The following is a 14,771-nucleotide window of genomic DNA, read 5'->3' on the forward strand; positions in this document are numbered from 1 at the left end:
TTTTTATCATTCAGTATGACATCAGCTGAGGGTTTCTCACATATGAGTATGGCCTTTATTATGTTGTGGTACTTTCCTTCTATACCCACTTTATAGTGTTTTAATCATAAATAGATTCTGTATCTTGTCAAATGCATTTTCTGCATCTACTGATGTGATCATATGATTTTTATCCTTTATTTGTTTATGTGGCGTATCACATTGATCAATTTGCATATGTTGAAACATCCTTGCACCCCTGGAATGAACCCAACTTGATTTTGATGTATAATCTTTTTAATGTATTGTTGTATTCAATTTGATAGTATTTTGTTTAGAAATTTTGTGTTTGTCTGTATTCATCAGAGATATTGCCCTGTAGTTTTCATTTTTGTGTTGTCCTTACCAATTTTTGGTCATCATAATGTTGACCTCATAAAATGAGTTAGGTAGTATTGCCTCTTCATCAGTTTTTGGAAGAGTTTGACAAGGACAGGTACTAAATCTTTTTTGAATGTTTGGTATAATTCACTAGTGATGCTATCTAGTCATGGACTTTTACTTTTGGGGAGGTTTTTGATGATTGTTTCAATTTCCTTACTGTTGATTGATCTATTTAGATTTTCCAGTTCTTTGTGATTCAGTCTAGGAACGTTGTATATTTCTAAGAGCTCGTCCATTTCTTCTTGGTTATTGGATTTGGTGGCAAATAGTCTTTCAAAGTATTCTTGAATGATCCTTTGTATTTCTGTGATACCCATCTTAACTTCTTCTCTTTCATTTCTGATTTTGTTTGTGTGTTTTCTCTTTTTTCCTTAGTGAGTCTAGCCAGAGGTTTGTCAATTTTATTAATCTTTTCAAAGAACCAGTTCTTTGTTGCATTACTTTTTTCTATTGCCTTTTTGTTATCTATTTCATTTAATTCTGCTCTAATTTTTATTATTTCCTTCCTTCTTCTGACTTTGGGCTTCACTCGATCTTTTTCTGGTTCTTTAAGATGTAATAATGTTAGGTTGTTTATTTGGGATTTTTCTTGTTTCTTGAGATAGGCCTGTAATTATATAAACTTTCTCCTCATTACTACTTTTGTTGTATCCCAAAAGTTTTAGTATGTTGTATTGTCATTCTCATTTGTTTCAGTGTATCTTTTGATCTCTTCTTTTATTTCTTCTTTGACCCAGTTTGTTATTATGATTATTGTTGTTATTATTATTATTATTTTGACCCAGTTTTTCTTCAGTAGCATATTGTTCAGTCTCCACATATTTGTGGTTTTTCCCACTTTCATTTTGCAGTTGATTTCCAATTTCAAAGCATTGTGGTCAGACAATATGCTTGATATGATTTCAATTTTCTTAAATTTGTTCAGGCTATTTTCATGTCCCAACATATGGCCTATCCTTGAGAGAATGTTCTATGTGCATTAGAGAAGCATGTATAATCTGGTGTTCTGGGATGAAAGGCTTTGTAAATATCAATTATGTCCATTTGGTCTAATGTGTCATTTAAAAAGCCTATATTTCCTTATTGATTTTCTGTTTGGATGATCTATCCATAGCTGTCAATGGAGTATTTAGGTCCCCCACTATAATTGTGTTTTTGTCAGTTTCTTCCTTTAGTTCTGTTAGTGGTTGCTTTATATAGTTTCGTGCTTCCTGATTGAGACCATATATTGACAAGTGTTATATCTTCTTGATGTTTTGTCCCCTTTGTCATTATGAAATGTCTATCTTTGTCTTTTATTACCTTTTTTATTTGAAATCTATTTTGTCAGATATAAGTACAGCTACACCCACTTTTCTCTGGATGCCATTTGCTTGGAATATCATTTTCCATGCTTTCATTTTGAATCTATATTTGTCTTTGCAGCTGAGATGTGTCTCTTGAAGGCAGCATATGGTTGGGTTTTGTTTTTCAATCCAATCTGCTACTCTGTGCCTTTTTATTGGTGAGTTCAGCCCATTTACATTTAGGGTGATTATTGATATGTGAGGATTTCCTACAGCCATTTCATCTTGTTTCCTGGTAGCTCGGTGTCTACATTGTTTATTTGCCGTTGTATTTCTGTCTGTTATTCTAGTTTGGTGGTATTCTATGATGTTCTCCTCTGGCAGAGAAATGATCCATCAAATACCATGAACAAACAAGGTAACAAGACAACTCTGAAAGAAAATGAAAAATCTCCAGAAAATAAACTTAAAGACATGGAAATATGTGATTTAAATGACAGATAATTCAAGATTGCAGTTCTGAAAAAAACTCAACGAGATGCAAGAAAACACAGATAGGCAGTTTAATGAACTCAGAAATAAAATCAATGAACAAAATGAATACTTTACCAAAGAAATTGAAATTTTAAAAAAAGAACAAAATAGAAATTCTGGAGCTAAAGAACTCAATAAAAGAGATGAAGAATGAAATAGCGAGCTTAGGAAATAGAGCTGACCAGATGGAGGAAAGAGTCAGTGATATTGAAGACAGAAATCTGGAAGTGGCATAGATGAAAAAAGAGAGAGAGTTGAGAGGAGAAGGAGGAGGAGGAGTAGGAGGAGAAAAAGAAAGAAAGGAAGGAAGGAAGGAAGGAAGGAAGGAAGGAAGGAAGGAAGGAAGGAAGGAAGGAAGGAAGAAAAAGAAAGAAAGAAACTCTACAAGAGCTATCTGATTCCATCAGAAAGAGCAATATGAGAATAATGGGTATACCAGAAGAGGAAGAGAGGGAGAAGGGAACAGAGAGCCTATTCAAACAATCAGTGAGAACTTCTCAAAACTATGGAAAGAACTGGACCCTCCAATTCAAGAAGCAAACAGAACACCTAATTTTATCAATCCAAAAATACTTTCTCCAAGGCATATTATATTAAAGCTGTCAAAATTAATGACAAAGAAAGAATTCTCAAGGTAGACAAAGAAAAGAAGATTGTAACCTATGAAGGAAATCCCATTAGATTATCATAGAATTTTTCAGCAGAAACTCTGTAAGCTAAGAGGGAGTGGAATCAAATATTCAAACTATTGAAAGAGAGAAATTACCAACCAAAAATAAAATATCCAGCAAAGTTACTCTTTAGCTATGAAGGAGAAATAAAGATCTCTCCAGACATACGGAAGCTGAGGGAATTTTCCACCACAAGGCCTGCATTACAGGAACTACTGATGGAGGCTGTTCTACCTGAAACAAAAAGACAAAACGATACTGAACTATGAGTAAGATTACTAACAGAGAGACAGAAGCAGGAAATGGCAACCTTTATTCAGAATAGAGTACTATACACTTAAATATAACATAAAGACTAAAGGAGATAGAAACATTTTTAAAAGAGAGAGAAGAAGGCAATGGCTACTGCAACTTGGAAATGAACTTACAGCATAAATAGGAATCATTTGTGACATCAAAAATACATAAAAGAGAAGGGGGTAAAGGTCTGAATTTGCAAAGGGGAATGGAGATAAGATGCATGCAAGAGAAAAAGAGCTACTATATATGAAACTTTGTTTCACATAAACTTAATGGTAATCACACCAAAAAAATCCAAAACTGAGACACATAACATTAACAAAAGAGGAAATAGAGATTATCTTTTTTTTCACTCAGCATAATTTTCTGGAAATTCATCCAAGTTGTTGCATATGTCAATAGTTCTTTTTTATGTATTCCATGATGTATCACAATGGATGATCTAATTGTTCACCCATTCTGATTTCTTTCTACATTTTTGGTATTATAAATAAAGCTACTATGGACATACATGTATAGGTTTCTGTGTGATCATAAGTTTTCATTTCAGGAAAAATGACCAGGAATGAAATTGCTAGGTCATGTGACATCTGCATGTTTAGTCCATTAAGAAATTGCTAACATGTTTTCCAGAGTGACTGTACCATTTTACATTCCCATCAGCAATGCATGAGTGATCCAGTTTCTTGGCATCCTTGCCAGTGTTTAGTGTTATCACTATTTTTTATTTGAGCTATTCTGATAGGTCTGTATCAATATCTTATTATAGTTTTAGTTTACATTTCTTAATGATTATCTTTTTGTGTGCTACTTTGCCATCTGTATATCCTCTTCAGTGAAATATCATTTCATATCTTTTGCTCATTATACAATAGGATTGTTTGGGGTTTTTGTTGTTGTTGTTTATTTTACTGTGAGTCCTAAGAGTGGTTTATACATTTTTTACTAACCTTTTATTGGACATGTGGTTTTATATTTTCTCCCAATCTGTAGCTTATCTTTCATCTTCCTAGCAGAATGTTTCACTGAGTAAAAGTTTTTAGTTTTGATGAAGTCCAATTTATCAATTTTTTCTCTTATGGATCGTGTATTTGGTGTCGAGTTTAAGCATTCTTTGCCTATCCCTAGGTCCCAAGGATTTTCCCCTGTATTTTTTCTAAAAGTTTCGTAATATTACATTGTAAATTTAAATTGATGATCCATTTCATATTAGTTTTTTTTAGTAAGGTGTCAGATTTATATACATCCTTTCTCCATTGAATTACTTTCATACTTTTGTCAAAATCAGTTGAGCATATTTATGTGTGTCTATTTTGGGGTTTTCTATTCCCTTCTATTGATCTATATGTTCATCTCTTTTCCAATACCACACATTCTTGGTTATGTAGCTGTATAATAAGTCTTGAAATTGGATATACAAATTCCTCCAACTTTGTTCTTTTTCAAAATTGTTTTAGCTATTCTAGTTCCCCTGCCTTTTCACAATGACTTTTGAATAATCTTGTCTATACCTAGAAACAGACTTGCTGGTTTATTGCTGGGAGCTGTGTTGAACCTGTATATCAATTTGGGGAGAATTGACATCTTCACTACGTTGAGTCTTCTGATGCATGAACATGTTATATCTCTCCATTTACTTAGTTCTTCTTTGATTTCTTTCATTAGTATTTTCTAGCTTCAACATACAAGTCCTGTACATTTTTGTTAGATTTACACTGAAGTATTTAATTTATTTTGCATGATTGTAAATGGTATTGTATTTTTAATTTTGGTGTTTATGTGTTTGTCACTGGTATACAGAAGTACAATTGATTTCTGTGTGTTTATCTTATATCCTGCAAACTTGTTAAACTCATTTATTAGTTCTAGGGCTTTTTTTTTTTCTCCTTAGGATTTTCTACATAAACAATCATGTCATATGAAAATAGGAGCAGTTTTTTTTTTTCTTCCTGATCTGTATCCCTTTTATTCCCTTTCCTAGCCTTGTGCACTGACCAGAATTTCGGGTACTATGTTGAATAGCAGTGGTAAGACTGGGTATCCTTTCTTAGTGGGAAAACATGCAATCTTTCACCTTTAAGTATGATGTTAGCTATAGGCTTTTTTGTAAATGCTCTTTATGAAGCTGAAGAAATTCCGCTCTAGTCCTAGTTTACTGAGGTTTCTTTTTTCTTTTTTCTTTTTTTAAGGAGGACACAGCTTTCTTTGTTTTTCTTTGTTAGATTTGCTAGAGATGTGATTGATCCCCATGTGGGGATCAAACTGGCAACATTGGTGTTATCAGCACCACACTCTAACCAACTAAGCTCACCAGCCACCCCCCATACTGAGATTTTATCATGAGTAGATGTTGAATTTTGTCAAAGACTTTTACTGCATCAATTGATATAATCAGGTATTTTTTCCTGTAGTGCATTAATATGATGGATTACATTAATTGATTCTCAAATATTGAACCAGCCTTGTATCCCTGGAATAAGGCTCACTTAGTCATGAAGTATAACTCTTTTATATGTTTTATAATTTTATTTACTCATATATTGTTTCGTACTTTTGTACCTATATTCATGAGAATTATTGATCTGTAGTTGGTTGTTTTGGGTGTGTGCATATTTGTACTTTGTCTTGTGTTGGTGTCAGGGTAACATTGGGTTCATAAAATGAATTGTATTTCTTCCTCTTATAATATCTAGAATAAATTGTTTGTTGTCGTTAATTCTTAAATGTTTGGTAGAATTCTCCAGTGCAACCATCTAGGCCTGGAGATTTCTTTCTTGGAAGTTTTAAACTTACAAATTCAATTTCCTTAGTAGTTATAGAGTTATCAAAATTACCTACTTTATATTTGGTGCATTGTGGCCATTTATACTTTTCAAAGGATTGGTCCATTTCATTTAAGTTGTCAAATTTATGTCTGTAGAATTATACATAGTATTTCCCAATTTCTCTTTTGATATCTGCAGGGTCTATAATGATATCCCTATTTTTTTCTTTCTTTTTTTTTAAATTTTTTTAAAAATTTATTGGGATGACAATTGTTAGTAAAATTACATAGATTTCAGGTGTACAATTCTGTATTACATCATCTATAAATCCCATTGTGTGTTCACCACCCAGAGTCAGTTCTCCTTCCATCACCATATATTTGATCCCCTTTACCCTCATCTCCCACCCCCCACCCCGCTTACCCTCTGGTAACCACTAAACTATTGTCTGTGTCTATGAGTTTCTGTTTCTCATTTGTTTGTCTTGTTCTTTTGTTGTTTTTGGTTTATATACCATATATCAGTGAAATCACATGGTTCTCTGCTTTTTCTGTCTGACTTATTTCGCTCAGAATTACACTCTCAAGATCCATCCATGTTGTCACAAATGGTCCTATATCATCTTTTCTTACCGCCGAATAGTATTCCTTTGTGTATATATACCACATGTTCTTTATCCATTCATCTATCGAAGGACATTTTGGTTGTTTCCATGTCTTGGCCACCGTAAACAAAGCTGCAATGAACCTTGGAGCACACGTGTCTTTATCTATAAATGTTTTCAGATTTTTTGAGTAGATACCCAGGCGAGGGATTGCTGGGTCATATGGTAATTCTATTCGTAATTTTTTGAGGAACCTCCACACTGCCTTCCATAGCGGCTGTACCAATCTGCATTCCGACCAACGATGTATGAGGGTTCCTTTTTCTCCACAGCCTCTCCAACACTTGTTACTATTTGTCTTGTTGATGAATGATATCCCTATTTTATCCTGATATTGTGTCTTTTCTCCCTTTTGTTTTTCTTTGTTAGATTTGCTAGAGATGTGACTGCTCTTTCAAGTTAACCTTTCTTTTCATTGATTTTCTATTTCTTTGTTTTGTTTTCAATTTCATTGATTTTTGCTCTTTGTTATCTCCTTCCTCCTGCTTGCTTTGTGTTTATTTAGTCTTTTTCCCCTTTGTTCTTGAGGTTAGATCTTTTATTATTTATTTGAAACTTTTCCTCTTTTCTAATGTCACCATTTTTGCTATACATTTCCCTCTCAACAGTGCTTTAGCTAGGCTTCACAAATTTTGATATGGTGTATTTTTATTTTCATTCATTTCAATTCTTTAAAAAAATTCCTTTAAGACTTCCTCTTTAAGCCGTGGATTATTTGGAACAGTATTATTTTGTTTCCAAATATTTGGAACTTTTCCTGTTATTTTTCTGTTACTTATTTTTACTTTGATTCTAGTGGTCAGAGAACACATTTTTGTATGATTTCTATTCTTTTCAATTTGGTGACGGTGTTTAATGGGCTAGAATATGGTCTACCTTGGCATGTGTGTTCCTTGGGCACTTGAAAAGAGTGTGCATTCTGCTGTTGTTGAGTGGAGTGTTCTATAAATGTCAATTAGCTTTTGTTGATTGATTATATTGTTGAGTTCTTCTATATCCTTGTTGACTTTCTGTCTAGTTGTTCTATCAATTATTGAGATAGGGGTGTTGAAGTCTCCAAATACAATTGTGGATTTGTCTATTTCTTGCTTCAGTTCTGTCAGTTTTTGCTTCAAATATTTTGTGGTATGTTTGGATTGCTTCTTGGTAGATTATCTTCTTGGTAGATTGACCCTTTGTTTTAATGTAATGCTTCTGGTAACTTTCTTTGCTTGAAGTTTACTTAATCTAATATTCATATAGCCTCTCCTGCTTTATTTTGATTAATGTTTGCTTGATATATCTTTTTCCTTTCTTCTACTTTCAACCAACCTATATCATTATATTTGATGTGAGTTTCTTGTGTATAGCATATGTACTGGGAAATGTTTTTAAATCTACTTTGTCAATTTCTGTCAATGTAATTATGGATATGCTGGGGTTTAGCTCTGCCATTTTGTTTTTTGTTTCCTCTGTTTTTCAATTATTGCTTTCTTTTTCCTGCCTTCCTGTGGGTTACTTGAACATTTTTTAGAATTCCATTTTGATTTATCTGTAGTATTTTTAGTGTATCTATTTGTATAACTTTTTTTTAATGGTTTCTATAGGTATTGCCTTAGATATATGTAATTAATCATACTCTATTGGTATTGAAATTTTGTTACTTCTAGTGAAGTGTAGAAAATTTACCACCCTTTATGTCCCTTTACTCTGCACCATTTATAATATAATTGTCTTAAATATTTCTTCTAATAGAAATTTAAAACTATAGGCAGTGCTATATTTGCTTCAATAGTGAAATATCATTTTAAAAACTCAAAAAGAGAATGGAAACTAATTTATTAACATTTTTTAGTATTTCTGTTGTTCTTTCTTCCTTCTTAATGCTCCAATGTTCCTTTCTTTATATAATTTCTTTTCTTTGGTGGGAAATTCCTTTAACAATTCTTTTAGGGTAGCTCTGCTGGAGACAAATTCTCTTAGTTTTTCCTCATCTGAGAATGTTTTGATTTCCCTTCTATACCTGAAAGATATGTTTGCTGGATATAGAATTCTGTGGTGACAGTTCTTTTTTCAGCACTTAAAAAAGGTTGTGCCATTTCCCACCAGTCTTCATGGTTTCTGATGAGAAATATGCTGTAATTTGAATTTTTTTCCCCACCAATAAGTAAAGTGTCATTTCGTTCTCTCTGCTTTCAAGACTTTTTTTTTTGTCTTTAGTTGTCAGAAGTCTGACTATAATATACCTTGGTGTAGATGTCTTTGAATTTATCCTGTTTGGCATTAACTGAGTTTCTGGAATCTTCAGGTTTATGAGGTATGATCACAAAATATGGTGAATGTTTAAGTAAAAAAATTATTACAGTAAAAGACACATTGCCATTAATCCCACCTCACTTTGAACACATTTATCCATCGTTCTTGCCACTTTCTGAAGCAGTTCTGGGAGAACTCTTTGGTGAGTGTTTTTAGTTGCGCTGTTGTGGCTGCCTTGATGTCCTGAATCATTTTGAATTTGGGGAAGAGTCAGAAGTTGCACGGTGCCAGATCCGGTGAACAAAGTCGATAAGGACACACCATGATGTTTTTATTTGACAGAAATTGCCACATACCAGAAGCAATGTGTGACATGGAGTGTTGTCATGATGGAGGATGATTTATGGCACACTTTAAAACACACTTTTTCTGAACCGTAGCTCACACCTGACTGACTGCACTGAACAAGTTGAAACTTGTCACACACTGTTACTAAGGTTCGACTTGCTGCTTCCCGTATTAAAGATCCCTGCCTTTCCATTGGATGGCACTGTGCAGCAGCATTCACTGTATGTTTGATCACACCTCATATCTTTTTTGCCCAGTTTGGGAAGTCTCCAGCTATTATTTCTCTGAGTACTTTCCTGCTCTGCTCTTTTTTCTCTCCTTTTGGGACTGTAATGACATCATTGTTAGATCTTTTCTCCCACAGATCCCTTAGATTATAAGGGTTTTTTGTCTATTTTCTCTCTGTTCAGATTGGCTTATTTCTATTGATTAACCTTTAAGTTAACTGATTCTTTTCTCTGCCCTCTACATTCTGCTGTTGAGCCCATCCACTGAGCTTTTTATATTGGCTGTATTTTTTAGTTCTAAACTTACATTTTGGTTTTCTTTGTATCTTTTATTTCTTTGCTGAGACTCTGTTTTGGTTTTTGTTTTTCATTTATTTTGAATGCGTTCATAAAAAATGTTGAAGCATTTTTACGATGGCTAATTTTAAAATATTTGTCAAATAATTGTAACATTTCTGTCTGTTTAGTGTTGGCATCTACTGATTCTCTCTTTTCATCCAAGTTGAGATTTCCCTGGTTCTTCGTATGGCAAGCGATTTTCTATTGAAACCTGAGTGTATTATATTCTGAGACTCTGGACCTTATTTAAACCTTTTGTTTTAGCTGGCTTCCTCTGGCACTGCTCCAGCCAGAAATACATGTTTTTAGAATTCTCATAGCTTCTGAGGACTGTGAGCATAAAGATTACCCCATAAGCCATAGAGTATAAAAGTATATGGGATGTGTGGTGGCAGATTTCCCTCCCAAGGGAGATATGATCCTTTCACCTGGGTTGGAAAGAGGCTCAGATGGGATTCACAATGGCTTAGAAGCTACAAGTCTCTGAGAAGGTGCCCAGTGCCTGCATTTCCTTAGACCACATGAGGCTGACCTAGGCCAACTTGTCAGGAAATGGATCAGAGAAAGCAAGTGTTCCAGAAAGGTGTGTGTGTGTGTGTGTGTGTGTGTGCACGTGCATGCACGTACTCACAGACGTTTGTGCATGTATGTGCACAGGTGTGTGTTGGGCAGCAGTGCCTGAGTGTTCTGCAGCCCTCCAAAGGCAGCAGTGCCGTGTTGATTTTCTCTTTGCTCCCCTTAGTCACAGCTTGTAAGCTTTCCACGTCTAATAGAAGCTCCAGGGCCCTCCAAGGCCTCATGGCCTCTGGAGTTTCTGCATCACCGAAGCTGTCAACTCCCCAGGCGTGGGTGGCAGAGCAAGCTCCTCCTATTACTCAACTCCAACTTCTCACTATTAAGCAAGGGCTTCCTCCTTGAGGAAGATTGATTTACCACATTAAATGAGCCTCGGTGTGCTCAGTGAGGATGTCACAAGACAAACAGCCCCTGCCGTGTGCCTCCAGCCCACTGCCCCATTTCCATTACACTTGGACCAGAGTCATGGTGGATGAGTTTGGCTGTAGTTTATTTTCTGCCTTACACGATAAACTTGTCAGCATTTGACCGATCAGCTCCTTGTATGCAGGGAGTTCATTTGCAAGGCCACCTGGCATCCCCGCTCGGCTGTCCTGCTCTCATTTCACTCTATCTAATGAGCCAGGACCTCGTTCCTGTTGTTTGGCGCTAAGCTCCAGGGCCCTGCACAACCAGCATGCAATGGTGATGGCTCAGCCCCTCCCAGGGGTCCCTTCCTCCCGTCTAGAGGAGGGTGAGGTATTGATGCCCAAGAAACTATCCTTTTTTGCTGTCAGCCTCAAGTTGCTTGGCTGGGAAGAACTATGCCAGGCCTCCACTCTCCTGCCCAGAGGCTGTGTCAGGCCTGCTCCCCAGTCTCCTGGCTGGATTCTTGTGGGCTTCCTGGGGACCTAAGGACTGCTCACTTCACCTTGACCTTGGAGCTGTTCCTAAGGAAACATTGGTGCAGGCAGATACCAAGCCTGGGCTCTCAGAGCTCACCGAGAAATGACCAACAGAGCCCAGGTGGGTAGCACTGGGGTTACCCACGGTCCCTTGGTTGGCCTCCAGGCCAATGCCCCCCCCAAGCTCCTAGGCATCCTGGACTCTGCTCTGACCACATCAACCCCTGCCCAGATTCTTCAGTGGCTTCCTGCTATTGCTGGATCAAGTCTATATTCCTAAGACTGCCATTCAGTCCCAGATGATCTGCTCCCAACCTGGGCACAGGGTTGGGATCAAGTCCAGCTCGCCACTTACTGGATGACCTTAGGCAAGACATGTAGCTTCTCTGCTCCTCACCTGAGTCTAAGGTGATAATAGTACCTATCCCATATTCATCAGAATGAGTGCTTAGATTGTTGCCTGGCATATAGTAGGTGCTCAACAAAGGTTAGTTAATAGCATCACTTTACTGTGTCATTCCAGCATCACCTAAATTCTGTATGCCTTCACCCACAAGCTTGGGTGTCTACTTCCCAGCCCTAGGGGCCCTTTCCTACACTGTTATCACCTTTCTGACATGCTTCTCCCTTCTTCTCTGCTCTCCATCCCAGGCCTGGCCAATGCCCTCCCATGTTCTGAAGTCACTAGCCAGCCTAGGAGCCCAAAGGAACCCCTAGAACAGCACACAGTGCAGGGCCGGGCCCCGTGGCCATTGACAGGGATGCCTATCAATGGAGCAGAGATGGGCAGGGCTTAGAGTCTTGCAAAGGGTAAGGAATCCTTTCCCATCTCCTCCCCTCTTCACCCCCCCTTGAAGTGACATACCCCAATAGTAATGGTTTTCTGACCCTCCAGAGGTCATGGCCCTTTCTCTTGGCCAGCTGAGCTCCCTCTCTGAGCTGTGTACATAGATATCAGCCTTACTGTCTATGCAAACTCAAGTTCATTGCCAGCCGTAGACACTTTCTTGTGCCTGTCTCAGCTGGAAACTCTGGCACCACCCTCTGTGAGCTCACAGACGTGGGGAGGGGGCCAGATCAGAGCTTCTGAGGCTGGACTGGCAATGACTGCTTGAAACAGGGGGTTCTGGGGGCAGTGGTAGGATCTTGTGCTGTGCAGTTGGAGACAGTGGGATAGAGGGAAACAGACCAGCTCCACCTCAGGCACTCTGTGAGCCTGGCCTGGTTCATCTGTACTGAACAGGCAGCTCCCGGTGTGAGGGGTCCTGGAGGGCGGGAGCTTCATCTGGGCTGCTCCCACCATGCCCAGGCACAGAGCCAACACTTCAGAGGATTAGGGAGCTCAGGAGGGTTCCCCAAGCAGAGCTTTTATCAGCAGAGTGAGAGAAGGGCCCGTCCTGGGGACAGCCCTCCCCATGGTGAGGGGATGCATGTGCACAGCTGTCCAGGGAGTGGCAGGAGGCTGGTGTGAGGTCCATGACAGGAGTAAGCGTGGGCCACCCCCAAGGGGCGGCAGAGGTGAGCCCTGGAGTTCAGGGACCATGTTTAGAAGTTTGTGTTTTACCTGGTGGTCAGGAGAATCCATTTCAGTTTGAAGGGGTGACACAATGACTGCACCATACTTAAGGAACAAAGGGAAGGCAAGTTTCCCCATGGCCACGGCGAGGTCTCATTTACCTTTAGCTCCTCAGGGCAGAGCCCAAAGCCTTGAAGTTGATGAGGCTGAGGCAGGAGAGCCCAAGAGACCTCTTGGGCAGGAGAGCCCAAGAGACCATGTGGAAGGTGCTGAGTCATCCTAGCCCCATAGGGATCAAAAGGCATCTGAAAGTGCAGTGCTCCCCAAGCCCTCATTCTAGACAGGAAAGGGGAGTGGATGACTGAGAATGGACTACTGTGCTGGTCACCCTCCTTCCCAGAGTGGAAGGCCTGCTGTGACTGACGGCTCCTTCCCCCAGGATTTTCAACAAGTGGGAGGAAGGGGACGGATGGGGACTGGAGACTCCTTTCACGTGAAGACATGTGGAACCTCTCAAGAACTGGAAGAGTCGGCTGAGCAGAACAGGGAACCCATGTGCCCAGCAGGTGTTGAGGAGACCCAGGGGAGGGTCTTAGGGATTGCCTCACTCGAGGCTGACAGCATCAGCAGGGGAAATTCGCCACATGCCCAGTGAGAAAGCAGCACAGAGAGCCCAGGGCAAGGCCAAGAGTAGGAAGGGGCAAACAGGACCTCACCGAAGGCCACCCCAGGTCCCAAGCTAGACAGAGGAAAGGACAGGCGCATTCCTGTGTGGTCCCCCACTGACAGCACCAGCTGTGTGTGGACTCTGCCTCCCACTGACTGGAGAAGGTGCTGCTGTGCTTGGCTCCGATCCACAGGCAGGAACTGGCTGGTGAATAGAGGATGTGGGGAGACCTTAAGCCTGAGAGTGGACGCAGGTGGACGCCACATACATTCTCTGGATTTTGGGAAGGCAGATTCCCAATGACCGTGAGAGACGATGGGCATAATTCTGGAAGAAGAGAAGCTTCCGGAGCCCAGTGGGATGGGAAGGGGCAGGAGCTGAGAAGTGTGTGTGGCTCTGGCTGCACATGCAGATGGTTGTGTGCCTGAGCTCAGAATCTGGCACAGAACTGACTACAGGAAATAGAAGGGCCTTCACTCAGGACCAGGGACACCTAAGTGCCTGCCTTGATGCTGTGACAAGAGGGAGCAGGGAGGGACTTGACTGTCATCTTGGCGGGATCCTCAGCTCCCAGTATGTTTCTTTCCGACAAAGAGAAGAGCCTTCTGGACAGGCACCTTGAATTTAAATACCTGCAGCAACCAAGGAGGCTAAATGAGTGAGAAAGGACTGTGGCATACCAGGGTGCAGCTTCTCAGCTCCAGCTAATTCCTGCAGTGTAAGAACGTGAACCTAACATCACAAGACAGTGTAAATTAGGATTAGATTTGGCCATATGTGACAGAAAACCCCAAATATTAGTGGATTTAAAAATACAGAGGTTTCTCTCTCTTTCCTGTACACCAGAATTGAGCGAGAGCTGATACATGCTGGCTGGGGTTCTTCCATCTCACTGCAAGGGTGTGGCCCTCATCCTTTTGGTCCCAAATGGAAGCTAGAGCTCCGGCCATCACACCTCTGTTCCAGGGAGCAAGATGGAGGAAGGTGGAAAGAAGGGCAAAGAGCACATGCTAGTTATCTTTAAGGTTTTTTGGAAGCTGTCATGTAGTGCTTCTAGATCTTATTGGCAGAATTTAGACACATGGTAACCTCTAGCTGTAAGGGAGGCTGGGCAATGTAGCTTTAGTTCTGGTTGTCCCTGTGCCAAGCTACAAACAAGGCATCCTGTAGCTAAAGGGAGAATAGATATTGCAATATGCAACTAGCAATCTCTGTCACATAATGCCACCTTTGCCTCCAAATACCACACAGCCCATCTTCCCATGCATAGAACATTCTGGGACTTGGGTGAGGCGCGGTGACTTTCATCCTGTTACAGCATCCAGCCCAGAAGTCT

The 14,771-nt window shown here is 39.5% G+C and overlaps 1 protein-coding gene across 1 annotated transcript in view; it reads left to right on the top strand.

Annotated features, from left to right (window-relative positions):
• The window catches only part of CHAT (choline O-acetyltransferase), a 56,627-nt gene that overhangs the window by 21,059 nt on the left and 20,797 nt on the right, over positions 1 to 14,771 (top strand). The window lies entirely within an intron of this gene.

The sequence above is a fragment of the Rhinolophus sinicus genome, linkage group LG07, assembly GCF_036562045.2.
Source record: "Rhinolophus sinicus isolate RSC01 linkage group LG07, ASM3656204v1, whole genome shotgun sequence".
In the NCBI taxonomy this organism is placed as follows: Eukaryota; Metazoa; Chordata; class Mammalia; order Chiroptera; family Rhinolophidae; genus Rhinolophus; species Rhinolophus sinicus.